The following is a 27698-nucleotide window of genomic DNA, read 5'->3' as shown; positions in this document are numbered from 1 at the left end:
TTTAAGGAGTTTAGCAAAGAAAACAAAATAAAACAAAAAACCAAAATGGGTAAAGTAGGTCGTATACATCTGACCTAATGTCCTCATCTTCCCTAGGGTTCAGTGAAAACTGGCCCCCTTAATAGCTGATAAAACTCATTATCATTAGTCCAAAATTTGGTTGTACTTATTAAAGGAAAAATATGCTTTCATACATTTTAGGCAGATTTTCAGTAGTAGTGACAGACTAAAAGTTTGAACTAAGGGCTTCATGCTTGCTACACAAGTGCTCTGCCTTTGACCCATACCTCTAGTCCTGATTTTGTTGGTTAGTTTGGAGATGGAGTCGAGAAAAATTTAGTGCTTAGCTGGCCTCAAGCCATGATCCTTTGGATCTCATTCATCTGTGAAGCTACAGTTACAAGTTTGAGCCACTAATGCCCAATTAAGACAAAGGTTATATAAGTAAATTTAGTCAATCAAATTTGTCTGTTTCTCTTCCAGCTTATTATTATTATTATTATTATTATTATTATTATTATTATTGCCAATTATAGGGTTTGAACTCAAGGCCTGAGCACTGTCCTAGGACTTTTCTCAATGCTGGAGCTCTACCACTTGAGCCATAGAACCACTTCCAGCTTTTTTCCTATGTATGTGGTACCAGAAATGGAACCTAGGTCTTCGTGCATGCTAGGCAAGCACTCTCTCACTAGGCCAAACTCACGGCCCTCCAGCTTGTTCAATACAAGTTTGTATGTGTTTTTCTCACAGCGTGGAAATCCTTGGATTTATTAATCCAGAGGTGTGTAATATTAGCAGTAATAGCACCTTATAAAATTGCATTTCTAGAGTATCCTTTGCTTCCTTTGCCCCAGTAGTTTCACATTTCTATTTTGCAGCATGTTTTACATTATTCCATTAATATTTAGATTTTTATGTGACTTTTCATTATATCTTATTCTGGAGTCCATTTTTATGAACTCCGTAATGGGATTTTTAAGCCAGTGGGATTATTTTTTCTTTTTTAACAGAAATATAAAGATTGGATGTTTTATAGAATCACAAGTCAAACACATGGAAGATGGAGAACCATACAGTTGAGAGCACTGGTGGTGTAGTAATTATAGCTGATTTCTAGAAACACCCAGTTTTAAAAAAAAAGCTGTAGTATGAAAAATAGGTAAAGACAGGATTGCTAATAGAATTAATTAATTCTTGAGTAGTGTTCAGTATAAAGTATCCATATTTAATTTAAAACCTGAGATAGGGTGTTAAAAAAAAAAGGAACCCTGGCAATTTGGGGGTGGGAGGAGGAATGCAATGACTTTCAGAGTGTGCAACTGTGTGAATGAAGGTGGGAAAAATTGAGAGCTAAAACTCTGACCTCTCTAAGTTACTGTTTAGAGGGAAGTTCTAAACATATTTAAAGTTCTAACTGATTTTTTTATATGATGCATTCTTGCAGACATTTTCATATTTTTTAAAAATATTTTCATTATTAAGAGACTAGGTAGAGCATATCATACTTTACGAAGAATTTCATATAGATAAACTGTAGGATTGGAAGAACATGTTAATTGTCATAGGGAACTTAAAAGCTTTTAAAATAAGTTTATATTTATATATGTACATATAGGTATATAAATAGACACAATCATATTGATGGGGTTGCCCTTAAAGCCTATTAAGTAGCAGAGATTTGTCATAAAATTTGCTAGTTAATAAGTATACATAGTTTCTAATTGTTAAAATTTCTGAATGACAAAGTCTCTGACTAGAATTAGTATTACCGTGCTTCATATTAAGAAAGCTGCAGAGGAAATATGCATCCAGCACTTACCAAGTAGGCCTACGTTAACCTAAATAAAGTACAGATCAAATTTGTGTAGCTTACATACTGAAATGTAATATATTGATTTTTTTTTTTGCTTTAGATATTGTATACATCTTTGGGGTTTTTTTTCCCCCCAAGAAGTCAAAATTCTTTAGTTTGGTTGTACTTGAAGTTCTTAGGCATGCCTTTTATTATTTAACAAGGGCCTGCCCTAGTTTGAAGGCTGAAGAAACCAGACTTAGGCATGATGGGTAAGCTAAGATCTGCTGAGTAGATACTAGGTACTTTAGGGTGAGAATGGTAGGAGTAAGTGCAAAGGGCCATAAGTAAATATAACAAAAATGCCTTGGAGAAACCAGAAAAGTCTTATTGTGGCTGGAATTCAGAAATGAGTGTGAAGAGAATGGCAAGATGGAAGATGGAAACCAGAATACCTGGGGTTTTTTTGTGCTTTGATGAGGATGCGGGAAACAATACTAACATGGAAAACATTTATATTAAGGAGTGAATTATTGACAATTTACAAAAATCAGCCTGGTTGCTATTGGAGAAATGCCATTGAAGGGGTACAATTGGGGTTGTGGAAATAGTGGAGAGACTATTACAGCAATTGACCACAGGTGAATGGGCAAATCTCCCAAGAAAGCACATCTAGGGACAATAAGGAGGAATGTTCAAAATTAATATTGAGGTGCCTGTGAGATATCTAGATTACCATACCCATTTTAAGTATGTCTGGACATTAGAAAAGAGAAATGAGCGTGCAATACAAGTTTGGCAGTCGCTGGTAATAATAACTAAAACCCCTATTGAATGAGATTAGCTAAGGAGGAATGTAGAGAAATAGTAAATTATGGACTTAAAAACATGGCTTGAGTCCCCTGTAGGAGCTTTATAATTTTATTTTTACTAACTTTTAAAAGAATTTGAAGTATTTGTATATTTACATGTGGTTACCAGAAATATAGGCTATTTATCTGGGATTCCCAGGTGGTAACTTCTATAAAATGATAGTTCAGTATCATAGCCAGCCTGTTGACATATATATGTCAAAATGAAGAACATTTCCATCACCTTAGGATTCCTCAGATTGCCCATTTTATAGTCACATCCACTTTGTTTTTACCTTCAACCCTTTATAATTCCTGGCATACACTAGTTTGATGCTCATTTCTATAGCACTGTCATTTGAAGAATGTTTTTTAGAAATGAAGTTACATATTAGGAATATTGAGATTTGGCTTATTTTACTTAGCATACTTCTATGGAGAATCATGCATAGTTGTCTGTATCAGTGATTCCTTATTTATTTTATTTTATTTTTTATTTCTTCTTTTCTCAGTCATGGGGCTTAAACTCAGGGACTGGACACTACCTCTCTTTTGCCTTAGGCTAGTGCTCTTCCACTTTGATCCACAGGTTCACTTCTGGCTTTTGAGTGGTTAGTTGGAGATAAAGAGTCTTCTGGGGGACTTTTCTGCCTAGGCTGTCTTTGAACTCTGTTTTTCAGATCTCAGGTTTCTGAACATCTGGTATTTCAGGCATGAGCCAGCCACTGACATCTGGCTTCCTTTTATTTTGTTTATGTTGATATGATAGGGTTTAAACTCAGGGCCTCATGCTTGCTTTATTGGTTCTCTACCACTTGAGCTATGCCTCCAGCCCTGGTTATTTTGGAGGTTATGTTTCTCAGACTTTCCTCCTGTGCAAGCTGGCCTCAAGTGGAAATCTTCAGGATCTCAGACTCTTGAGTAGGTAGGATTACAGCAGAGAGCCTCCAGCACCTTTTGTTGTTGTTGCTGCTGACTACTATTTCTTGGCCTGGAGATGCTGTTTATTCATTTGTTTAAACACATCTGGATTGTTTCCAATTTAGGGCTCAAAGTAATACTGCTAATTGACTTAACTGATTTTAACAGGATAAATCGCCAGTAGTACATTTGTTGATGACAAGGTGATTGCATGTTCTGTTTAAGAAAACACTAAAGGATTTTTTTGATTGGCTGTATTATTTTTATTTCTGCCATAATAAATGAACAGTTTAGCTTCTCCTGTCTTCTTACTAGCATTAGGTGTTAGTTTTTAAAGCTGTTTCTGTGGGTGTATAGTGATTTCATGTAGTTTTGCTTTTCATTATAGCTAATAATGAATATTTTCTTGCCAATTAAAAAAATCTCCCTTGGTAAATTGTCTGTTTTGGCCATTGAACTGTATATTTTACTGTTGTGCTTTGAGAGTTCTTCATATGCTCTAGATATGAATACTTCGTCAAATATATGATTTGCATGTAGTTTTTTTGTTCCCAGCTTTACTCACTCTCTCTCTCTTTCTTTCTTTCTCTCTCTTTCTCCTTTCTTCTTCTTCCTCCTCCTCCACTACTACTACTACTTCTTTTTCTCCTTCTCCTCATCCTCCTCCTCCTCCTCTCCTCTCCTCTTCCTCTTCTTCCTCTTCCTCCTCCGATTCCCTTCCTTCTTTCCTCTCTCTCTCTCTCTTTCTTTCTTTCTTTCTTTCTTTCTTTCTTTCTTTCTCTCTCTCTCTCTCTTTCTTGCTCTCTTTCTCTCTCTCTTTTCTCCTCTCTCTCTCTCTCTCTCTCTCTCTCTCTCTCTCTCTCTCTCTCTCTCTCTCTCTCTCTCTCTCTCTCTCTCTCTTTCTTTCCTTTCTTTTGTGGGTCATGGGGCTTGAACTCAGCCAGGGCACTGTCCCTGAGCTCTTCAGCTCAAGGCTACTGCCCTACCCTTGAGGTTAATTGGAGATAAGAGTCTCAGTTCCTTTCATGCCCGGACTGGCTTTGAACCTTGATCCTCAGGATCTCAGCCTCCTTAGTAGCTAGGAGTACAGGCATGAGGCACCACACCTGGCTCTATCTTTTTATTTTTTAAATTAGGTTTTGTCACAGTAAAAAAAGGTTTTAAATTTGAAGACGCTTACCTTATTAGCTTTCCCTGTTTAGGAATATATTTGGTGTAAATCCAAGCGCTCAAATTTAACTAACTCCAGATTACAAACATTTTCTTGGGTTCACTTTGTGTTGGCTTGTTTTTAATTTTTTTAAAAAAAATTACTGACTTTTTTCATCTTATGTTTGAGACTGATTCATTTTGAACCAATTTTTGTTTGCACTGTTTTAGGTTCAGGTTGTTTTTGTTTGTTTATGGATTTCCACTTCAGCACCATTTGTATGTGGCTATGTGGCTGGGTTTATTCTGTTATGTTTCTCTGTGTGTCTCTGATGTCATGCATTCTTGATTGTTGTAGTTATGTCTTATCAGATACACTGATTTCTCACACATATCTCTTTCTTAAAATTATTTTAGCTATTCTAATTCCTTTACTATTCCATTACAATTTGGAATCATCTTGTCTGTATCTACTGAATCTACAGATTTTTTTTTTTTGGCTGAGATTTTAATAGAGACTTCTAAGTCTGTAAATCAGTTTGGGGACCTAGCCTATCTTGGTACATATTTCTTGATTGCTTGAGAAACTGTGATGTTGGCTCAAGTAAGTGTTTTGTGAATGTCAATTAGGTCCTGTTCATTGATTTATAAGTTCTTGAATATCTGTTGTGATTTTCTGCCGAATTCTATCAGTTACTGAAAGAAGGTTGTGGATATTTCCTATTGTGATTGCGGATTGTTTTTGTTCTATGTATTTTTATTTGCATATTTTGACATTATTATTGGTACGTACACATTTGTGATGGATATATCTTCTTGCTAGTATGTCCTTTAATCATGATTTAATGGCTTCCGTGCCTTGTATTTTCTTTGTTCTGAAACCTGTTTTGTCTGATTAATAAAGGAGAGTGGCCATTGCTATCTAGGCCTTCTAGCTGATACCAATTAAGCGAAGAGAGAGAAGAAAAGATTTCTGAGTAGGTAGCTAGAAGGTGGGAATGTAAAGACCCTAGGTCTTTACTTGTCTTTCCCTTCCTACCATCTTAACTTGGGATTGTTGGCATGTCAAGGGTACAAGTTTACAGGTTTTATCTGGTACGGACAGATGTGAGGTTTATTTATTTAATGATGTCTGACTTTTGAAGAAGAGTTACTATGTAAATGTTTTCTGTTAGTCTGTACTTGCTTCTTTCTTGATCTCTCCTTTGGCTGCAAAGAGCTGGCCATATTAGTAACATTTTTGTGCCCTGTGACATAATTAGCTACTTCATTTTCAAGTCTGAGATATATGATATAGAAGAAAAACAACAAAAAAATCACTGGCTTATTTCTTGAGTGCTCAAGACCCTTCTTCTTCTTCTTTTTTTTTTTTTTCTAGTCTGGGGCTTCAACTCAGGGCCTGAGCATTGTCCTTGGGTTTTCTCAAAGCTAGTGCTGTTCCACTTGAGCCACTGCACCATTTCTGGCATTTTTCTATGTGTGTGGTACCGAGGAATCGAACCCTGGACATGCTAGGCAAGCACTCTACTACTAAGCTAAACACCTGGCCCCAGTTTTTTTTTTTTAGAATGGTTTATATATAAGGTTTAACATTTATTTATTTATTATTTTGTAAGATTTTACTTCGTAGCCCAGGCTGGCCTCTCTTACTCAACATCTTCTTTCCTCAACCCCTTCAATTGCTGATGTTACAGATGTGAACCACAAGATCTGACTGGCTGTGTCTGAAATTTTAAATTGTATTTAACAAGAGGAATAAGAATACATGCAGCTGTTTCATCTTTCTGAAGTAGAATTTCCTTACCTTCTTCCTTTGTAGTAGAGAAAATAAAGCATTGCATAGATTATAGAGAATAAAGTTTAGAATTCCAGGTGGAATTATTAACATTGGAATGGATCTTCGAAAGAAATTATTCTCTTAGATAATTGAAATATCATTCAGCTTGAAGACCTGAGTTACTACTTCGTGACAGGCAGTGAGTGAGTGACACGGAGTTCTTTGATTTTCTTTCTATTTTGGTCTTGGGTTTGCCTATACAGTAGCAAAGGAAGCATATTGGGTAGGATTACACTTTTGTAAGACATTTTCAGTCCTTGTGAAGTTCACTTGATTCCCCTGGCCTTCAATGCAGTGGACCAAATGCTTTCCAATTAACCAGTTCATCTCCAACAAATGCTTTCATTCATAATATCAATCATTTATGTTTTGTTTGTTTTTTTAAACTTTGAGTTTAAAAATATTCAGTCTTTCAGGCTGATTGTAAAATTGACTTGTTTCCATAATTCTTTGGATTTAGATGTGTACAAATTTTGTGTGAAATTTAAATAGTATATGTGTTAAATTTAGTTTCATTATCTTCCCCACCAATTCTAACATTCTGCCCATTTGTAGTCACACTTTCCTCTCTAATGCATGCTAACCACTATCCATTTTTTCCTTGCAATAGATAGATGTTTTTGTCATTTAGAGTATTCCATATGAATAGGATCATACCTATATGAAATTGTTTGAGATTGGGCTCTTTCATGTTCCGTGATGCCTGAAATTTGGTCAAGTATTAATTATACCCAGCCAGTCTTCCCTCCCTCCCTTCCTCTCCTGCCTTCCTCTCCTTCCTTCCTCTCCTTCCTCTCTTTCCTTCCTTTCCTTCCTTCCTTCCACCCTCCATTCCCTCCCTCCTTCCCCCCTCTTTCCCGCTGTTCTTCCCCTTTCCCCTCTCTCCCCTCCCTCCCTCCCTCCCTCCCCTTCTTTTTTTCTTTCTTTCTTTCTTTCTTTCTTTCTTTCTTTCTTTCTTTCTTTCTTTCTTTCTCTCTCTCTCTCTCTCTCTCTCTCTCTCTCTCTCTCTCTCTCTTTCTCTCTCTTTCTCACAGACACTGAAGTTTATGTAGTCATTGGATTATTTATCACAATTACAAATATGGGAACATGTTTTGATTTCTCCAGAGTTAATATTTAGGAGTAGGATTGTAAGAGATATCCAAATTCTGGAGTAGTTATAACATTTTGTGTCTCTCTCTCTCTCTCTTTTTTTTTTTTTTGCCAGTCCTGGACTTGCGCTCAGGGCCTGAGCACTGTCCTTGGACTTTCTCAAGGCTAGAGCTCTACCACTTGAGCCTCAGCACCACTTTGGCTTTTTTTTTTTCCAAGAGTACTTGCCTTTACTTGTCAGAACATTTTTTTTTTTTTTTTTTTTCTCTAGAGCCAGGGACCGAACTCAGGACCTTGTACTTACCAGGCAAGGGCTCTTCCACTGAGCCAAATCCCTGACCCCCCCTTGTCAGAACATTTTTATAACTCTCCTTTAAAATCTTTGTCAGAGAATTCTAGTATCTTTGTTATTTCTGATTAGTGTCTGTTGATCCATTTTTTTTTCTTTTTTTTAATGCAAGTTTCGATTTTTCCGATTGCTTTATATGTTGATTAATTTTGGATTCTATTGCGGACATTTTAGTTACTATTATGAGATTCTAATTCTATCTTATATCCTTCAGAAAATATAAACATTTTAGTTGCCGTAGGCAGCTGACTTAATTAACTTAAACTGTAAGTACCACCTGGTTGTGCTTCCTTGGTCAGTTCAACTTTCAAACCTTTTCATTATTTGGTTTTGTCCTGCTTATCTGCCACCTAGTGGACAGTTTGGAAATTGGTCCATTCTATATTCATTTTTCAATGTCTATACATTATTTAGGACCAGAGCCACACTTGCTTAGTTGAAGCCAACAATTTATAAGTAACTTAAAGGAATGAGTTTCCTAACTTTTTCCTCTCCCAAGTACTTTAGTTTAGCTCTTTCCTTAGAATAGTAAGGACCTTTAGTTACCATGTTTTGCCCCAAGTAGTTCCCCTATTTATGTCTATGTCTAGGGAGTAGCAGAGGAATGATAAAAGTGTGTGTGTGTGTGGGGGGAGACAAAAAAACAAGAGAGTTTTCTTTCATCTTGTGATCAGTGTTCCCCCGATTTGCTAGTGGTTTCTCTTAGTTTTTTTTTTCTCTTTCCTGTGCACTCTGGTTTTGCTGCTTCCTCCTGCTACCACAGAATGATTTGGTGCCCATCATACAGAGAATAGGGTACTTCAAGTTTCATGGCTTTTATTCAGACGTCATTTACTATTCATAAAAATTAATCCTACTTTTGTCTAACTTTACAGGTAGATATGGAAAGATTTTGATCAGTTGATCAGTAAAATCATGCTTATGGAAGTGGTAGAGTTAGTCTTTAACTCATGCCAATTCCCAAGACCAATGTGCTTTGATAGCCTCTAGTGCTTAATAGGAATAAATATATTATTGAGCATGAGAGCTGACCTATGCTCATAGCTTAGAAGCCAGACTAAGGTTCAATTATGGCTCTGCTGTTAATTATCAATACAATTTCAAAACCATTTTTTAGCTTACTACTATCTGTTTATGAAATGAGAATAATAGAACCTAAGCCATGATATTGTTGTGAGGATTTAATATTAATATAAGGGATTTATACTAACAGCATATTGTAAATTATTTCACCCACCATATACAGCAATACATTTAGATAAGTCAAATCAAACTTTGTATTTCCTATGCTTTATCTACACTACTTTCTTAGCTTCTAAATTATGAAGGAAATGATTTTCATTTAGTTATAAATAAATTTGATATTAAAATTTCATGTCCAAGCTGAAATATTATTAGAAATATGGACTATATTTTATAACCAATAATCTGTAAGAGTTTTTAAAATATTTACAATTTAGGAATATTAATCTCTTTAACAAAGATTGAAAAAGTATTTATATCAGTGATCTGAAAATCTGGAATATTATGGGTTGGATGCTTTAATGAAACAGTTAAATAATTACAAAAAGAGGTGAAAAGTTAAACAGTAAAAATTCATGTTCTTTATGGTAAAGTCTGAAACTTTAGTATTCTCTTTTATAAAATATTGTTCCTTCTGTTGGTAGTTCAATTTTCCATAATTTCAGATAATCTATGGGTACCTAGCGTCTGAAAATACTAAATGGAAAATTCCAGAAGCAAACATAGAGTAACATGATGAAATTTCACATTATCCTGCTTTGTCCAACCTGTGACATGAGTCATCCCTTTGACTGGTCAAACTACCTAATCATCCATTAATCATTTCAGTTATCAGGTTGACTATACTCATATCACTGCAAGTGTTCAAGTAACTTTTACTTACTAATAAAAGAGTAGTGATGCTGACCACTCAGGCCAGCATCTATGCTATAAAATGCTTTTTAAAAATGTTGGAATTCCAAGTAGATGTTTAGAAACAAAGAGGGAGAGACCATACTCATATAGCTTTGACTATAGTATATTGTTATAATTTTTCTATTTTACTCCAAGTCATTGTTGCTAATCTCTTACTGTGCCTAATTTATACATTAAGCTTTATCATGGGTATGTTATGGATAGATGAAAATATAGTACATAAGTAGTTTGGGGAAGTAGATAAGTAGAGAGAACACTGCTCTATTGAAGTGTAACATATTGCAATAAAACTTAAAATCACGACCATCATCTCACACTTCCTGTGGGTCAAGAATTTGAGACTGGCTTTGCTCTGTTGTTCTGCCTCATGTAGTGATAGTGAAGAAACGGGCATAGGCTACCCTCATGTGAAGCCTTCTCTGGGGCTGGAGGGTCACTTTTAGTTGGTTCACTTATAGGTCTAGCTTATGTCTGGACTATTAAGATTCTGTGTTATCTGAGATCATCAAGAGATTAAAAAACAAAACAGTATACTTTAGCTCACAGATTTTAGACTTTCTAGTCCACAGTTGGTTGATCTTGCTGATTTGGATGGTGGAAGCCTATCATAGCTGGAACAACCTTATTGTTGGGAAACAAAATACAGATAGGTAAGGCTGTGGTCACATAGTCATCTTGGAGAACATACTTCCCAGTGCCCTGAAGAATTCCCATTGGGCCCCATCTTTTAAAATTGCCACAAACTCCCAGTAGCATCAAGCTGCAGGACCTTTTGGAGACATTCAAAGTCCAAACTATAGAAGTGCTTTATGGCTCATTTTGGAGAGGAAACTTTAGTAAGTTTATTTAAAAAATGACAATAATGTACATTACTTCTATTTTTTTCTTCATACTTCTTACAAGTTCTTACTGAATGGGAGTTTTTTTGTTTTGTTTTGTTTTGTTTGTAGTGCTGCATCTTGAACTATGGGCCTGGGCGCTGCCCCTAAGCCCTTCAGCTCAATACTACTGCTCAACCACTTGAGCCACAGCACCACTTTTGTTTTTTTGTGTATGTGGTACCCAGGAATTGAACCCAGGGCTTTGTGCATGCTAAGGAAGTACTCTACACTAGGCCACACTCCCAGCCTGGTGAATTAGAGTTTTTATTACATGAATTTATAAAGTACCTGAAAAAGATTTTTCTTATAATAGTGATTTAGATGAGTATTATGGTTTTCATTTCTCATAGCAAAAAGTAAAGGGTACTGTAACACTGGAAAATGCGCATCATTTTATAGTATCTAGACTACATATATCGCATCTACATTACACCTACTTGTTCATGGTGAAATTAATTGAAATGTATTACATCATTAAATACAGGGTGAAATTAGTCAGTAACCTGGGGTTAGATATATAGCTCAGCAGGAGAAGGCCTGTGTAGAAAGTTTGAGGCCCAGAGTTCAAGCCCTAGTACTGTAAAAAAAGAAAAAAAGATCGGGGGAGGGGGAAAGAAGAAAAAGGAAGTGAAAGAAGTGTTACCCAATTTATCCAGTAGACTATCATGGTTTTTTATGATAATATGTAAATATTTGGTCACCAGAAGGCTCCATAATTTAAAAACTTACACAAAAGGTATAAATGTTCACTGTAACAACTTTTGAATGATACAAAGGATTTCATAATTTTGAATGAAATTACCAAAGAGTTAAAGATACTAAGTTACTGACTATAAATGAAAACTACACACACAAGTAAAGTATATGTAACAACTTTTGCTTTATCTTTCATTAGATTGAAAATAAAACAATAACATAACTCTCAAGTCAGATGTCAAAATATAAAACTAGGAACTTGAAACTTCTTTGTAAAGAATAAAATTGAAACATCAAATGTATCTTACTTTTTTGTATATATATTACTTTTATTTTTAAATTTAATTTAATTTTTTTGTGGATCGTGGGGCTTGAGCTCTGGACCTGAGCTCTTTAGCTCAAGGTTACTGCCCTACCCCTTGAGTCACAGCTACACTTCTGGTTTTCTAGTGTTTAATTGGAAGTAGAAGTCTCACAGTCTTTAGTGTCCAGGTTGGCTTTGAACTGAGATTCTCAGATCTCAGCCTCCTGAGTACCTAGTATTACAGGCATGAGCCACTGTGCTTAGCACATTTACTAAGTTTTTAGGGTTATACTTAATATTAACATTTCTTTTGTTTACAGGTCTAGTTTATACTGGCTTGCTATGGAAAGTGTCCTTGAGAATTTAAAAGAGTGGACAATTAGAAAGAAACTCATGTATTAAAACCTGAATGAAACACTTTAGTCTAGAAAAATTCTAGATAGGAAACTATCATGTTTCTAAAATGCAACATTTTATTTCCTTGATCTCCACTTCAAAGAAGTGTTTTGATTTCTTTATAATTGTGAAGTGTTTACTTTTTAGCTGTTTGATATGAGCTCTGGAAAGCCCACAATTTCTAGAGTAGCTAAGCATTCTCTCTACCTCTCAATAGGATTTGGTTCTCCTTGTACTGAGCTTGCAGAACTGAGGATTTGTCTTTCAGGTGATTTGTCTAAAATCCCTTGTTTAGTAGCTTTGTTCTTTAGCACCTCGTCCTCATAAAAGGAAGCTGAAATGCAAAATAATAGCTAATGAGGGAACAAACCAAATCATAGTGGGAAAAAAAGTCAAACCCAGCAACTTCTATACCTGATAATTTGAAATTCAGATCTGTGGATTTATAATATATTGCTATTTCTACATATAAAGGATAACCATTATTATAAAGGCAAAATACTAAAGAATGTTGAAGTGGAAGTCTCTTGGTACTGATTTTTGTATATGATGTTGGATCACATTATAGAATGATAACACTACTTCTTCCTCTTCCTCTTCTTCTTCCTCTTCATCCCCCCTCCTCTCCTTCTTCTTTCCCTTCCTCCCTCCTCCTCTTCCTCCTCTTCCTTCTCCTCCTCCCTTCTCTCCCCTCCTCCTCTTCCTCTTCTTCCTTCTACTGCTGTTTGAAATCAGCCCCTTCCCCTTATTAGACAAGTCTTCAGTTACTTGAGCCATACTCTCAGATTGGTGTTACATTTTTGTTGTGATTTTCTTTCTTTCTTCTTCTTCTTCTTCTTCTTCTTCTTCTTCTTCTTCTTCTTCTTCTTCTTCTTCTTCTTCTTCTTCTTCTTCCTCCTCCTCCTCCTCCTCCTCCTCCTCCTCCTCCTCCTCCTCCTCCTCCTCCTCCTCCTCCTCCTCCTCCTCCTCCTCCTCCTCCTCCTCCTCTTCTTCTTCTTCTTCTTCTTCTTCTTCTTCTTCTTCTTCTTCTTCTTCTTCTTCTTCTTCTTCTTCTTCTTCTTCTTTTTTCTTTTTTCTTGAGCCTCTCTGAGCTGTGAGCCTCCTACCTGTAGCTGGGACTATAGGCACTTACCCCTTACTTGTTGACATGGAGACATTGTTAACTTTTGCTAGGACTGCCCTCTAACCTTGGTCCTCTGAATCTTTGCCTCATGAGTAGCTGGAATTATAGGCATATACAGTACCACTATGCCCAACCCTTGCTTATTTTTGTAAAGTCATTGTCAAATAAGCTAGGTAGTTTCACAGAGTATATCCCTTCACAGATGGTTGTTTGTCCAATGTTCATATGTGGTCACAATATATTTACATATATAATACATACACATATATGGGTGAACTTTTGTGAATATGACCTGATTCTGATACAAGAAATTTTATGAAGAACTCTGGGCCTGCATGCTGTCCCTGAACTCTTCAGCTCCAGGCTACCTCTCTACCCCTGGGCCTGGGTGCTGTCCCTAAGCTCTTCAGCTCAAGGCTAACACCCTATTCCCTTAAGTCACCGAATCACTTCTGGTTTTCTGTTGGTTAATTGGAGATAAGAGTCTCATGGACTTTAGTGCTCGGGCTGGCTTTGAATTGAGATCCTCAGATCTCAGCCTCCTGAGTAGCTAGGATTATAGGCATAAGCTACTGTGCCCGGCAACTCTTGCATTTTGAAGTGCCATTTTAATCTATAGAGATTCAATTTAAAAGTATGTTTTAAAAAAACTTTGATGTTGATAATATTTTACCTTTTTATAATTTGTTTTAATCCCACTTGTTTTTCCAGAGTTATATATGATAATTTTTATAGGAGCAAGACATTGTAGTCCTTCTTCTTAATCTAAGTAATTTTAGGACAAAATGTGTGCATGGAAAATGAAACTGTATGCCACTATCGATGGAAGTAAATACCACCATATAACAAATTTCAAGACCGGAAATATCCTTAAAATTAATTTTAGAAGTCGAGCTAATAATTGCTAGCTTTTCATTGCTTGTATTGGAACCTGGAAAATTATATTTTAAAGGAAATATAAATTGAAGGAGTAATGAATGTAATAGGTTTGAAATCTAAATATTTTGATTGAATAGCAAAACACTTTTGCTTATTCTTTTCTTTTCTTTTCTTTTTTTTTTTTGCCAGTCCTAGGACTTGAACTCAGGGCCTGAGCATTGTCCTTGTGCATTCTCAAAGCTAGAGCTCTACCATTTGAGTCACAGCACCACTTTGGGCTTTTTCTATGTATGTGGTACCAAGGAATCAAATCTGAGTCTTTGTGCATGCTAGGCGAGCACTCTACCACAGGCCAAACTCTCAGCAACAAACACTTTTGAATAAAATTGTTGAAAATAGAATTTGAAACAGAATAAAATGAATCAGTTCTTATTTCCATTTTTCTGCAAGTATATATGTGATCCAGTACTTTGTGTTCCGTTTTCTATTATTTCAACAAAACTGCAAACCATTCTTTCTTTTCTCTTATTGTAGGACTAGTAGTAATATAGGATAATATGTCTGTTATTTATTTTATGACCTGTGCTACGGTCTAGGAAGGTGAAGTAAGCTGATTGGCCAAGCTTGTGTGACACTTCTATTCCAGAAATGCAGGTAGAATTAGGTCAGTACCACTCAAGGTACACACATGTTCACTCAAGGTACATAAAGTATTTTCTTCAAAATCAGAGTACTTTTTTAAAACTAAAAAGTGGTGAGAATGTATTCTAGGCAGATAAAAAAATATATGACTTCTACTTTTTCCTTGTGGAAAGTTAGTATGAGAGACAATATACTTTTGTAGTTGGTTATATTCCTTAAATAAGGCTTTCACAATTATTAAAAAATTATTTTATTATTATTAGTAATGTGTTGTGTATAGGGGCTACAGTGTCCTAAGTAAGAGAATGAGTATATATTTTTTTTTTTTTTGCATAATGTCACCAAATTCTTTACCCCATTTTCTCCCTCCTATACCTGCCCACTACAGTGAGTTTTCACTTCAAGGTGATTTTGTTAATTATAAGAAGTTAAAATTTCAAAACATTTACCAGTAATATTAAGAGCTATGGCCATTAACTGATTCTCTAGGACTGCTTCATAGCATAACTTAGTTCAGGCAATAGGGAGACCCTGTGTCACTATTGGGATTTTAGGGAAAAAGAGTAAACTTGTGGAAATATTTGGAAACTATTTTCTATGATGCTCTAAGTTTGTCTAATTCAAACTTTGTTTTTGTTTTTGTTTTTGTTTTTCCAGTACTGGGGCTGGAACGCAGGTCCTAGAGCTCTTGTTCAGCTTTTTTCTCATAACTAGTCAGTCAATCCTCTACCATTGGGCCACACATCTATCTAAGTCAAGGTTTTTTGTTTTTTGTTTTTTTGTTTTTTTTTTTTCCTGCTGATGAGTTGGAAGTTGAATCTCAAGGACTTTTCTCGGCAGACTGGATTTGAACCATGATCCTCAGGGCACAGTCTTCTGAGTAGCTGGAATTACCGGCAGTAGAATTACCATTTGGCTGAAGTAAATGTTTTGTGTTACTTTAATATAGGAGCAGATAATGCAGAGAACATTTTTTTTGTGGGGGTGGGGTTGGAGATCAGTTACTGGTAGAATATGTAAAGTATCTTGAGGTCATTGTTTTAGGGAGTTTTAATTTAGGTCATAATTTAAGTTGATACTAAGTATTTCTCTGGGGGTGAGCATTCAAAGGAGAATTACCACTCATGATTTCAGCTGGCACTGGCTTGTCATTCTTTAGTCAGTATATAATTTTGGTATTATAGGATGAAGTAAATTGGCAGTTTTAAAAGTTAATAGACCTTATATTTATAGCAATTTTCACAGTAAAACTGAACAGAATGTACAGAGTATCTGTCTACACACAAGTAACTGACACTAACTTTTACTTCATAGCATATTAAGAAACACAAGGAATTTTTTTTTTCTTTTTTTTGGGTGCTGGTCATGGGGCTTGAAGTCAAGGTCTGGGAACTCTCCCTGAGCTTTGGTGCTTGTGGCTAGTACTTTATCATTTTAGCCACAGCTCCACTTCTAGTTATTTGGTGACTAATTGGAGATAAGAGTTTTATGGACTTTTTTGGACTGGCTTTAAATAGGGATCCTTATATCTCTGCCTCTTAAGCAGGTAGTGAACTAGGATTATAGGTGTGAGCCACCAGCACTCAGCTACAAAGGCATATTTTTGTATACTCACTTATAATACTAAAAAGTTGTCATTCTGTACCTTTAAACTAGAAAGGAAAAAAGTGTTCTGAGACCCAAGAGTAAAAAGTTAGGGTCTTTCTAGTGGTACTTTTCTAGACAAATTTTGTAACTTCAGAGGATTGCAGAAAACATATCTTCCAGAAGAGCATTGTGGTGTTGGGATAAAGGTGTGGCAGGAACTTTGGGTTTTAAGGATAGAAGTTTCCTTTTGTCTCTCTTTCTTTTAACTGGATAGTCAAAACGGGTAGAATTGAGCAGCCATTTCTTCCAGCATTTTGTGCTTCTGCAGTTTGACAGTTTGTCTTAAATGGGGAACCACCTCAAACTCTACAAAGGAGTAATAGGAAAAGGGCTGTAAAGACCTAGTTCCTTATCTCAGTGCAGTTACCAACCAGCTGTGAGTGCTTTCTTAGCAATCAGTCACAAGCTTCCTGGGCATGAGAAGTAATTGATGGCCTCTGAGGTTGTATAACTGATTTTTATGGGTTACTATATAGGAATTAGTGCCAAAGAATTAAACCATTGGAAATACTTGAGAATATTTCTTTTTAGCAATATGGATTAGACTTCCCTGATGTTACCTAAAGAAAGTTTCTTGAAGTTTTCTGATGAAATAATTAATTACTATGTGGGGTTACTTGCCTCAGGAATAGTTGCTTTGCTAATAAATAACTTTGCAAAAAGAAGAGCATCTTCACACATCATGGGATCACTTTTGAGCAGACTCCATTGTGTGCTCATTCAGCAGTACTCTTGCAGTTACTATCTCTAGAGCAGGAAAGAGTCTGTTTATAAACTATTTGCTAGAAACACAGAAGACAAACCCCAAAGGAACAGAAACTCTTGAGTCTTTTGTTCTTTAAAAAGTAACAATATTACTTTAGTAGAAATGCCTTTTCTGCTAAATAACATCACAAATTTTAAATATGTTTATATTCCTTTATATATAATTTAATAATTTAATATAGTAACAGAGGGAAACAGGAAAGAGAACATGTCCTTTCCTTCTTAGAACAGATTGTTTTTCACTTAAAATTAACTTCCTTTTTAAAATCTCATAACTTTGGACTAACTTTTTTCCCATAAAAATGTGGTTTTCCATATATTGTTAATTATTGACCATGTGAAAGCAGCCAGAGGAATTTCTTTTAATTTTTTTTAAACCTTGGAGAACAATATAGTCTTGAGGTTTCCTCAGTGAGTCCCATTCACAGAACTCCTCTCTTAAGGCACAAGAAAACTTCTCAAGTGTGTAGGTAAGGGTTTATTTGAGTTAACCCAGTCTGTAAGAAACAGCCCATGACTCTGGTGTTTTCCCAAACCATTTATTTTCCAGTGTGGTGCTCAGTAGCTTGATAGTGTTAGTAAATCATCATAACATCCATGGGGGTTCCCTATCATTCCCACCATGGTAGTCCTGTTTTTGTACACTTCTGGGAAGTGTGTGATTTCTCCTGCCTGAGAAGGTCAAAGACGCATGTGTACAGTTCTTGGGAATATAATAGATTCATTCAGTGCCTCTCTGCCAAGCCATCTGACTGGACTAATGCCTACTCATTTCCACCTCAACTTATAGAAATCATAGAAATCCATGATTTCACTGTGTTCCATTGATCTTATGGCAAATGGTCATCTTGATAAAATATCTTCATTGTCAAATCAACTAATGTGTATTGAAGTTTGTAGGAGTGAAAACTATTTACCTAAATTATTATAGTGAAACACACATCAAAGCCACCTAAGTTAAATACAGTCTACAACACCATTTGAGAGAGAGAGAGAGAGAGAGAGAGAGAGAGAGAGAGAGGACCAATTTAGTCAACATCCAATGCTGCGTGTATTCAAGGTGTGCTTCACAGTGTTCCCAATGTAACTTTATTAAATGTTGTCTATACTACCTGGTTTTGACTTCAGGGATAAGATGGTTAAGTTACTGAATACTTTCTGTAAATCAAGAACTTTGCATTTATTTATATTATCTATTGGTTTTAGGTTAGTCATTAAAGATTGTGAGTATTGCAGTGTCAAGTTTGCAGAGGAAGAATCGAGGCATTGGGTGACGGTGACTCAGGAGTTGGCCCACCGTTTCAGGGTGCTTTCTCTAAGGGCCAGTAGCCTTAGCACAGTGTCAACCCTGGAATCTTACTGTGTTATTTAAGAGATTATGGACAGAAAAAGGAGCACATTGCACTGTTTTCTCATTTGTCCATATTCAGCATTCCACATTCTGATGTGAAATCTGTGCTTCAGGCAAATCTGCCTAATATTTCAACAGCCAGCTTTTGCTCATCCTGTGTCTCTAATACCCTTTTCATCCTGTCTGTGTATCCTATCCAAAACTCATCCATGCTTTAGGGTCAACCTTTACCCATCTGCTACATGGATATATATTTCAGCTTAAAAAAAAAATCCTGGTGCCAGTGGCTCATGCTGGTAATTCTAGCTAGTCAGCTGAAATCTGAAGATCATTGTTTGAAGCCAGTCTGGGCAGAAAAGCCCATGACTCTCCAGGAAAATTTATAACTCTCTTATCTTCCAATAATCACAAGAAAGCTGGAAATGGAGCTGTGGCTCAAGTTGTGGAAAGCTAGCCTTGAGTAGAAAAGCTCAGGGCTGTTTTCAGGCACCGAGCTCAGGTCCCAGTATTTGGTATGTGCATACAGATGTGGCCACATACACACATATTTCTTACCATTTGACATTATGATCATTACTCTATCACTATGTAATTTGTATATGTGTATGATTATCCAACTAGATTATCAGTTTTAGGAAAGAGCAATGTGGTTATACATTTTGCAGTGCTGTGCTAACATAGTAATTCATTATTTTCTCAAATGTGGAAAATTGAATCATTTTCATTGGTATACTTTTGTCAGATAAATGGGTAGTGGGTTTTAAAATGCGATTTTATAACTGGTACATCCAAGTTTTTATTTTAGAGGCCTGTTAGACAATGAATGCTAGAGTCTCTCCCTGTTACCCAATGTTTTCTGTCAACTCATAGAGAATAGCATATTCAAATCTAGAATTACTTAATAATCTATTGTTAGATATGGTGAGAACTCTTTAACACTTGTTTGCTTATATTTGTATAAAATGGTAAGTTGAGAAAAACAAGAATTGTAGCCATGCAAAGAAGAAATGTTAAGACTGGAAAATGTTTATAAGATTTTTCTTTTAAAAAAGTGAGAGTTGGAGGAAGCAAAGGAAGTGAGCAGATTTCAAGGATGTGTAGGTACTAGAACTCTTTGAGTTTGTGACTGTTTTTGTCTGTTTTGACTCTGATTTGTGGTAAGAGGTAAGTAAGAGATGGCAGTGTTTCTCAGGGAGGAGCATGAACTGTGCCGGTCACAGCTGGCCAGCACTGTGGGATGCAGTGACATGGGTGGAAAAGTAGGCAAAGGGACATGTTTAGATAAAGAGACATTCTTAGTAAGACAATGGAAGATAATATGGGGAGCTTGGATTTCAAGGCTTTGTAAGGATGAGTGAGTGTTGAGGGGAAACCAAAGACGGAACCCAGTCAGTGTTCCAGATGATTCTTCCTGGCTTTGGTCTAAGGACACATGAAGGGGCACCGTTTTTTTTCACACTTTGGGCGTTTGTCTACATGGCCATCCAATTTCTTTTCCTTCCCTCCCTCCCTCCTCCTTTCCCCTTCCCTCCCACCTCCCTCCCTGCCTTTTTTATTTCCTTCCCTCCCCCCCCCCTCTCTCTTTCTCTCTCTCTCATTCTTCTTTCTTATGGTGGGATCCCTTTAATGTGCCCCGCCTTACAGTCCTTACAGAACCAGGTCTCCGGCCCTAGCTTCAACCTGCAGAGGGGCTTTGGGTCCTGGAATTTGGCCTTCCAATTTCTAACACACCTTCTTCAAATCAAAAATTTTTTGAAATACTTGTAATTTAAATGCAGTATAGCTTATGCTGAAACTGCTTTTCAAAAGTTACTCATGTAGATATTTTTAATAAATAGATAAAATCTGGAATCTCTTAAGTTCTTAAGTTTGTCTGTCAGAGAAGTCAAAGACAATGACTCAGGCAGGACCTTCAGCCTGGAAATTGACCTCTGCCATTGGACTGGGTAGTTTCTTAAATTTATTATATCTTTATTTCATTGGAAAAATTTCAATATCTGTATTGGCTATATTGTAATCAACTCATCCTGTCCACCACTCATGTTACATCACAGTTAAATTATTGCACAGTAATTAAAATTCAAATATACATATACATATATTCCATTATAGAAATAAATAATTCCCTAAAAGTATCTAGCGATTAGTAAGAAATTATCTTTGAACTCACATAGGATGAAATAACAGATTTAGCATATGCTCATTCCTTAAAAAGTAAAGAGAGTTTTTTTTTTTTTTTTTTTTTTTTTTTGCAGGTAATGGGGCTTGTGCTCTGCCTATACACTGTGCATGAGCTCCTCATCTCAAGGCTACCACCCTACCCTTGAGCCAAGCCCCACTTTCCATTTTCTGGATGTTAATTGGAGATAAAAGAGTCTCAGGTTTTTTTGTTCCCAGGCTGGCTTTGAACCTTGATTCTCAGCTCTTAGCCTGAGTAGCTAGCATTATAGGCATGAGCCACTGTACCCAGCTAATAAAGAGATTCCTAAACCATTAACACTGTCAGAATTAATGATGGGCTTTCCTCTCCCAATTTTAGCTGTACAAATTATATTTTTAGTTTATAATGATTTATTTATTTGACTATTTACTGATTTTTCTACATTTACAGTATTTTAATGGTTCTACATACTTGCTGTTATGAATATCTATGAAGAAAACATTAATGGATATGAAATTGCTTTTTAAGACTTTTAAGGGACAGTATAACTATGTTCAAGAAGTGATGTACTCACTACCTTATGAATTCAACTATAATACCTCTATATCTCACCTTTAAAATTAAAAACAAAGATTTAAAATGTTTTTTAAACTTAGTTTGTGTATTTTATGCTAATTACTAGTGGACATCTAATAGTTTTAAGAATTGCATGCATCAAAAAATACAAGAACTTACAATTTGGAAGTATTCATAGATATTCTTTGTAATTATCTTTTGTTTTTTTTTTTTTTGCCAGTCCTGGGCTTGAGCTCAGGACCTGAGCACTGTCCTTGGCCTTTCTCAAGGCTAGAATTCTACCACTTGAGCCTCAGCACCACTTCCGGCTTTTTTCTATGTATGTGGTACCGAGGAATCGAACCCGGGTCTTCAAGCATGCTAGGCAAACACTTTAACCACTAGGCCAAACCCCTGGCCCCTTTGTAATTATCTTAAACAGTCTTTTTTCATGCAAACTATTTTTATAAATGTAAGGATCAATGAGTAATACCTTGGATAGAATAATGAGACCATTTAAATATTTTTCTTCATTCCTTCATGCTATTTTTTTTTTTGGTCAGTTGTGGGGCTTGAACTCTGGGCCTGGATGCTGTCCCTGAGCTCTTCAGATCAAGGCTATCGTCCTAGCACTTGAGCCACTTCCAGTTTCCTGGTGGTTAACTGGAGATAAGAGTCTCATGGACTCTACTGCCCTGGCTGTCTTTGAATGGTAATCTTCATATCTCAGCTTCCTCAGTAGCTAGGATTATGGGTGTGAGCCACCATGCCCAGCTCATGCAATTTTTTTGTTTTTGTTTTTTTTTTAAATAAATAGTAGTGGGCAAAATCAGAATAATTCAGGCCCAGGTAGAAGTATTCAGACTATTATTAGAAGTTCTGAAATTTAACATGAGAAGTCAATTTGTCCATATGATATTGGTTGAGATCAGGGGAATCCAACTTTAGCCAAGCCATTACATGACTACTACTGTTGAGTAAATGATTGATAAACTAGTATACCTAATTTCTGTAGTGAAAACAAATTTCTACAGTGATACCTAATTTTTAAAAAAATTGTAAGAAAATATATCCTAGTATGTTACAGAGAGGAAAGTATGCTATTTATTTGAGTGTAGATTTAGTATTACTTCTGAAGTAACAGAAAGTAGGTATATATCAAAAAGTAACAGAAATTCACAACTTGTATGTATGTATGTATGTATGTATGTCAGTCTGGGAGCTTGAACTCAGGCGGGCACTTTCCCTGAGTATCTTTTGCTCACGGCTTACACTCTACCACTTCTTGAGCCACAACACCATTTCTGGCTTTTTCTGTTTGTATAATACTGAGGAATCTTACCAAGGGTGTCATGCATGCTAGACAAGCATTCTACCACTAAGCCACATTCCCAGCCCACAACATTTTATTTTTCTCTTTTTTTTGTTGTTGTTGTTGGTTATGGGGCTTGGACTCTGGCTGGGGCATTGTCCCTGAGCTCTTCAGGGCAAGGCTAGCATTCTTCCACTTGAGCCACAGTGCCACTTCTGGTTTTCTGGTGGTTAACTGGAAATAAGATTTTAGTGCCCTGGCTGGCTTTGAACTACGATCCTCAGATCTCAGGCTCCTGAGTAGCCAGAATTATAGGCATGAGCCACTGGCAGCCGGCTTTAATTCTTAAAGATGATACAATTTAGGAATATTTTCAGGGATATTGGTATTTTATTTGTATAAAATTCTTTCACTGGCGTTGGGAGTTTGGCCTAGTGGTATAGTGTTTGCCTAGCATGCACAAAGACCAGGTTTGAGTCCTCTGTACCACATACACAGAAAAAAAAGCCAGAAGTGGTCCTGTGGCTCAAGTGTCAGAGCTCTAGCCTTGAGAAAGCCCAAGGACAGTGCTCAGGCCCTGAGTTCAAGCCCCAGGGCTGGAAAAAAAAATCTTTCACTGGTGTTTATCTTTTCTACAATTAATTAGTTATTTTATGAAGAAAATGTGTTTCTTTTTATTTATTATTAATAGTTTGTTCTCCTAATCTTATTCTATCTTTCTTGTTTGTTTTATATTTCCTTCATTGTTGCCTTTAATGGTGGGTTGGGAGTGTTGAATTTAGGGCCTTGGGTTTTAAGGTATGCATTCTAACTTTTGCTCTTTTTTTGTTATTTTTTTGGATGGGGTCTCACATTTTTGTTTTTGCCCAAGGTAGTGTCAGACCACCCACTGTTACCAATGTTAGTTTTATATGGTTGAGTTGGATCGGGTATTTAAAATAACTTCAATTTAGTCAGGATGTTAGTTCTATCCAGTATTTTCCCAAAGCATTTGCCTATAATTCTATATTTGATTTTAGCCAAGAAATGATTTCATATAAAATTTAGTTGAGGTAACCTTAATGTCAGAGATTTGCATTGGATAATCATGGATTTTTTTGGTTGGGGGGTCTGGGCACTGTCTTTGGGCTTTCTCAAAACTAGAGCTCTACCACTTGAGCCACGGCATCACTTCTGCCTTTTTCTATGTAGGTGGTACCGAGGAATTGAACCCAGGTCTTCTTGTATGCCAAGCAAGCACTCTACCACTAGCTCTACCACTAGGCCAAATTCCCGGCCTGAACTTTTTTTTAAATTAAAATTAATGACAAACAAATACTTATGACATTTTGTTTTTCCTGAATGGTGTTAGCACTGTTAGCTTTTGATTACTTGGTTGTTAATTTATTTTATTGAGGATTATTTTACAGAAAGAAATTGTCAGCTTTGTTTGAAAGACCATCTAGGTCCCCCATTTTAATCACTTTGCTATGGCTTTTTCACAGAATCCCACTGCATCACAGAAGCTGGAAGTTCTGATGTTCCATTGAAGTCACAATGGAAAGTCTTGACTTGACCGGTAAGAGTTGCTGAGAAGGTGCATCTTTACTTACTGATGTGAAAGTAGTGAGGCAGCTGAGAGCTATGTGCTGTCAGAGCTAGTCTCAGCCATTACCCAGCTGATGGATTCCCTTTCCGTATTGACCGGGAATTGTGATGCTTGTACTTTTTTATCCTCTGTCAATTTTATTATTTTTAAAAAAGTAACATTTGGATCATCACCAAGTAAGTCAAATCTTATAAAATCGTACTGGGTTGTAGTTACCTTTTCAAATTTTGTGATTTGTTTCTTCACATTAGTGTTTTATTAATGGAATAAGTCAGTTTATTAAAAGCTTGTACATTTAGAGGTTAAATATCTAAAAACATGATTTTTACCAAAATAGGTTTTGGTATGGTTAAATTTGGTTGAAAAATTAATCAGTATCAAAGTATTGTGGAATTTTTCTTACCTATTAAAAATACTAGAAGGGTGTGTATATTATGAAGCCGCTTAAAAGGGAAAATTTCATAAGCTATATATGACAAGTTATTATCGGACTCTGAAACATCCTTTTGTGCAAATTATTTAAAAAGCCGTTGATCTAGGACAAGTTGTTTTTTTTTTAATCTTTTATAAAACTGCCAGTAATATTTTAAAGTTAGTTTTAGTAATGGGTTACTTAGATGCATTGAGTTTTCCTAATCTATGAGTAAGATATGTTTAGTTTACTGCTTTGTGCATGCTGCTGTATGGTGAACCAGTGAATTTTTTTAAGACTGAAGAATTTAATGTAAATTAAAATGATACTTTTGGTTGTAGTTTTAACTTTCCAGTTGCAAATTAACTTGAGATCTTTCTGTTTTAAAGTATTCTTAGTAGCTTATTAAATTAAATGCCTTTGTCTGATTTATGGTTTTATTAAATTATTCCTGACTGTTGCTTTTTCGATTTGAGTGTCAGCACAAGGCCTCTGAAACCATTCTTCTCAATGTCATTGTCTAAGACTGTACATGTAGTGAAAATACATGCAGTTTGGTTTGAATATAGAAAAACTGTATATTTACCTTTTTTTCTTTTGACAAACAAGTATTTGTACATGGCCTGTGTCACACCCATTGTGCGTAACAAACCACTTGACCACCTTGTGTTTTAGGATAGGAATGGTCTTGATTGGGGTTGGTAAGGAAGATGCAAGGGACAAATGTACTAACTACAATTACTGCAAAATAGCATCTCCTGCTTTTTTTATTTTATTTTATTTTTTAGAAAGACACAATACACAATAGATACTAAAATTCCTAGAAGCACTATAGTAAATGAACGTGTTTAATAACTTACCTAATCATGAATCCTCCTTCTTTTTTGTAGCATAAAATCTGTGGCTTTATTTCTTTTTGCCCCAAATTTCTTTCTTTTCTTTATTATATGTCTTTTTATTGAATTAATAGAAGGGTTACAGTTATATTCACTAGATCCCCAATTTCTTTATTGAGATTAGTTATATGTATTTCCCAGTACTGTTGGTATAGTTATACTTAGCTAGAGTCACAGTCTTTTTTTTTTTCACTTTCATAATATCAAGCATCATTGTTCTAATCTACAAACTTATAAATGTTGAAAAATACTAAAGCATCTAGTCTTAGAGAGGAAAAAAAGTTTAACTCAACAATAAAACCATTTCTTCCAGAATGTGGCCTAATTTTAAAGAATGAAAGTTAATGCAATTTTGAGCCATGAATTTTAGAACTTTTTCTCTGTGTCTAGAGAGTGTGTGTGTGTGCGTGTGTTTGTATGTAATAGACTTGTACTGTTGGACAGTAGATAATTTTAAAATGAATGAAAATTACTTCATATTGGACTTTCTGCTATTAGAAAAATGAATATATTTATATTATTAACCATGTGTAATAGGTTACAGAACTTTGACAGATATTATCTAATTTGATGTAAGAAGAGAATATGAAAATGATACTTTGCCTTTTCTATTAAAAATATAATTTTACCAGATATAATGATGGCAAAATGGTTTTGTCTACTTGTTTAACTTCAAGACTCATTCTAGAAGTAAAAAAAGGTGAGAATCTGATTGTATCTCAGAAGGTTCTGAGTTATTCCACCTGAAGTCATATTCAGTGTATAGTGGATTTGCATTATTATCTTTTGTCTTGTTGAAAATGCTAGGTACATAGAACTCTTCAGCCAATATTGATTCAGTTAATCCACAGATATTAAAAAAAACATTGCTACTAGACCTGTGTGGATTAAAATGATTTAGATATCTGGAAGTATATATGTATAGTACTGTGCTTGATAATTTGTAGTTTCTTAAGACTGAGAGAAAAGAAAACGCTAGGCAGCTTTAATCTTTCTTGTTGTTCTCAAATATTGTTAAGATTAAAAGCCAAGGTGTTGAATTTAGAGAATGAATCCCTAATTTTTGACATATTTAGTTGGAAGAATGTATGATTATTTTACCTCCATAAAACATGATTTTAGCATATGGAAAATGATCTCTACCTTGTATAATTGTGAAAATTAAATGAGATCCTTGTGTTAAGTGACAGAGAGTGCTTGGCATGTGGAACTACTCAAGAAATGGTAGTTAGAAAGCTTTAATCACAAGGAAATAACAACTATTTAGTATTTGATGAGCTTAGGCTGAATATTATACAGTATATAAAAATGCATGAAAACATGTGTCAACTAAGAAAAATTCTTTAAAAATAACTGACCTAGTATACTCTGATGGTGTATCTGAAAGTGGTTGTGTTTTTGTACTTAACCACATACATACTATAAGACTTTAGAATTTTTTTCTGAATCATAAAAAACTCTTCATTCTTCTATAGCTTTTCTGAAGATTGAAAATGGCTTCCCCTTACCACTAAAGGGATTAATCCTATGAAGATATTATCTAATGTATGAACTAATAATGTACTTCTTCCACTGAGAATTAGAAGTCCTAAAGACTGAGTGATGCCAACAGTAAATGGATGGATAGACAGACAGACAGATAGATAGATAGACCAATCTACTTATCCATTGATAATACACTGTGTATATTAATGAAATCAGGATCAAGTTGAAAAATTATGAAATTTTAAATAATTTAAGATATGGTACAAGAACAAAGATAATGCTAATAGAGTTTTCTTCATCATGTAAAACAACTATTTGGTTTCAGAAGAAATCAGCATTTCTATTTCTAAGATCCTTCAATGAACAAGTTAGATCCTGGAGAGAACATTTTTTTTTTTTTGTTGACATTGCCTCCTTTTCCCTGTGAAGTAGGTATACCATAGTAATGTATTTTACAATTTTAAGACCCTATTTTTTTCTGAAATGAAGATTACGTTTGCTTAACTTAAAATATTAGACATATATAAAAATAATTTGGAGAAAGGGAATGAATTTTTTTTCAATTTCCCAAGACTCTTCTTCTCTTTTTTTTAAGACTTCTTCTTTTTGTAAACTATTATTTAAAGTGCAATTGAGTTTTTTTCAATTTTCCAAAACTTCTTTTTTGTAAACT

At 35.4% G+C, this 27698-nt stretch overlaps 1 protein-coding gene across 11 annotated transcripts in view; it reads left to right on the top strand.

Moving 5' to 3' along the window:
• Positions 1-27698, top strand: part of Bbx (BBX high mobility group box domain containing) — a 223327-nt gene that overhangs the window by 74577 nt on the left and 121052 nt on the right. For 7 of the 11 annotated variants that reach the window (XM_090346962.1, XM_090346976.1, XM_090346957.1 and 4 more), the window contains exon 1: positions 24209-24408. The gene's annotated coding sequence lies outside the window, so the exon portion shown is untranslated. The other 4 variants (XM_090346935.1, XM_090346928.1, XM_090346923.1 and 1 more) reach the window with 1 other exon arrangement.

Source organism: Megascapheus bottae, chromosome 1 (genome assembly GCF_031878675.1).
Source record: "Megascapheus bottae isolate mThoBot1 chromosome 1, mThoBot2.hap1, whole genome shotgun sequence".
Lineage (NCBI taxonomy): Eukaryota > Metazoa > Chordata > Mammalia > Rodentia > Geomyidae > Megascapheus > Megascapheus bottae.
The sequence above is the reverse complement of the archived record's forward strand: the minus strand, read 5'-3'. Positions and strand labels throughout refer to the sequence as shown.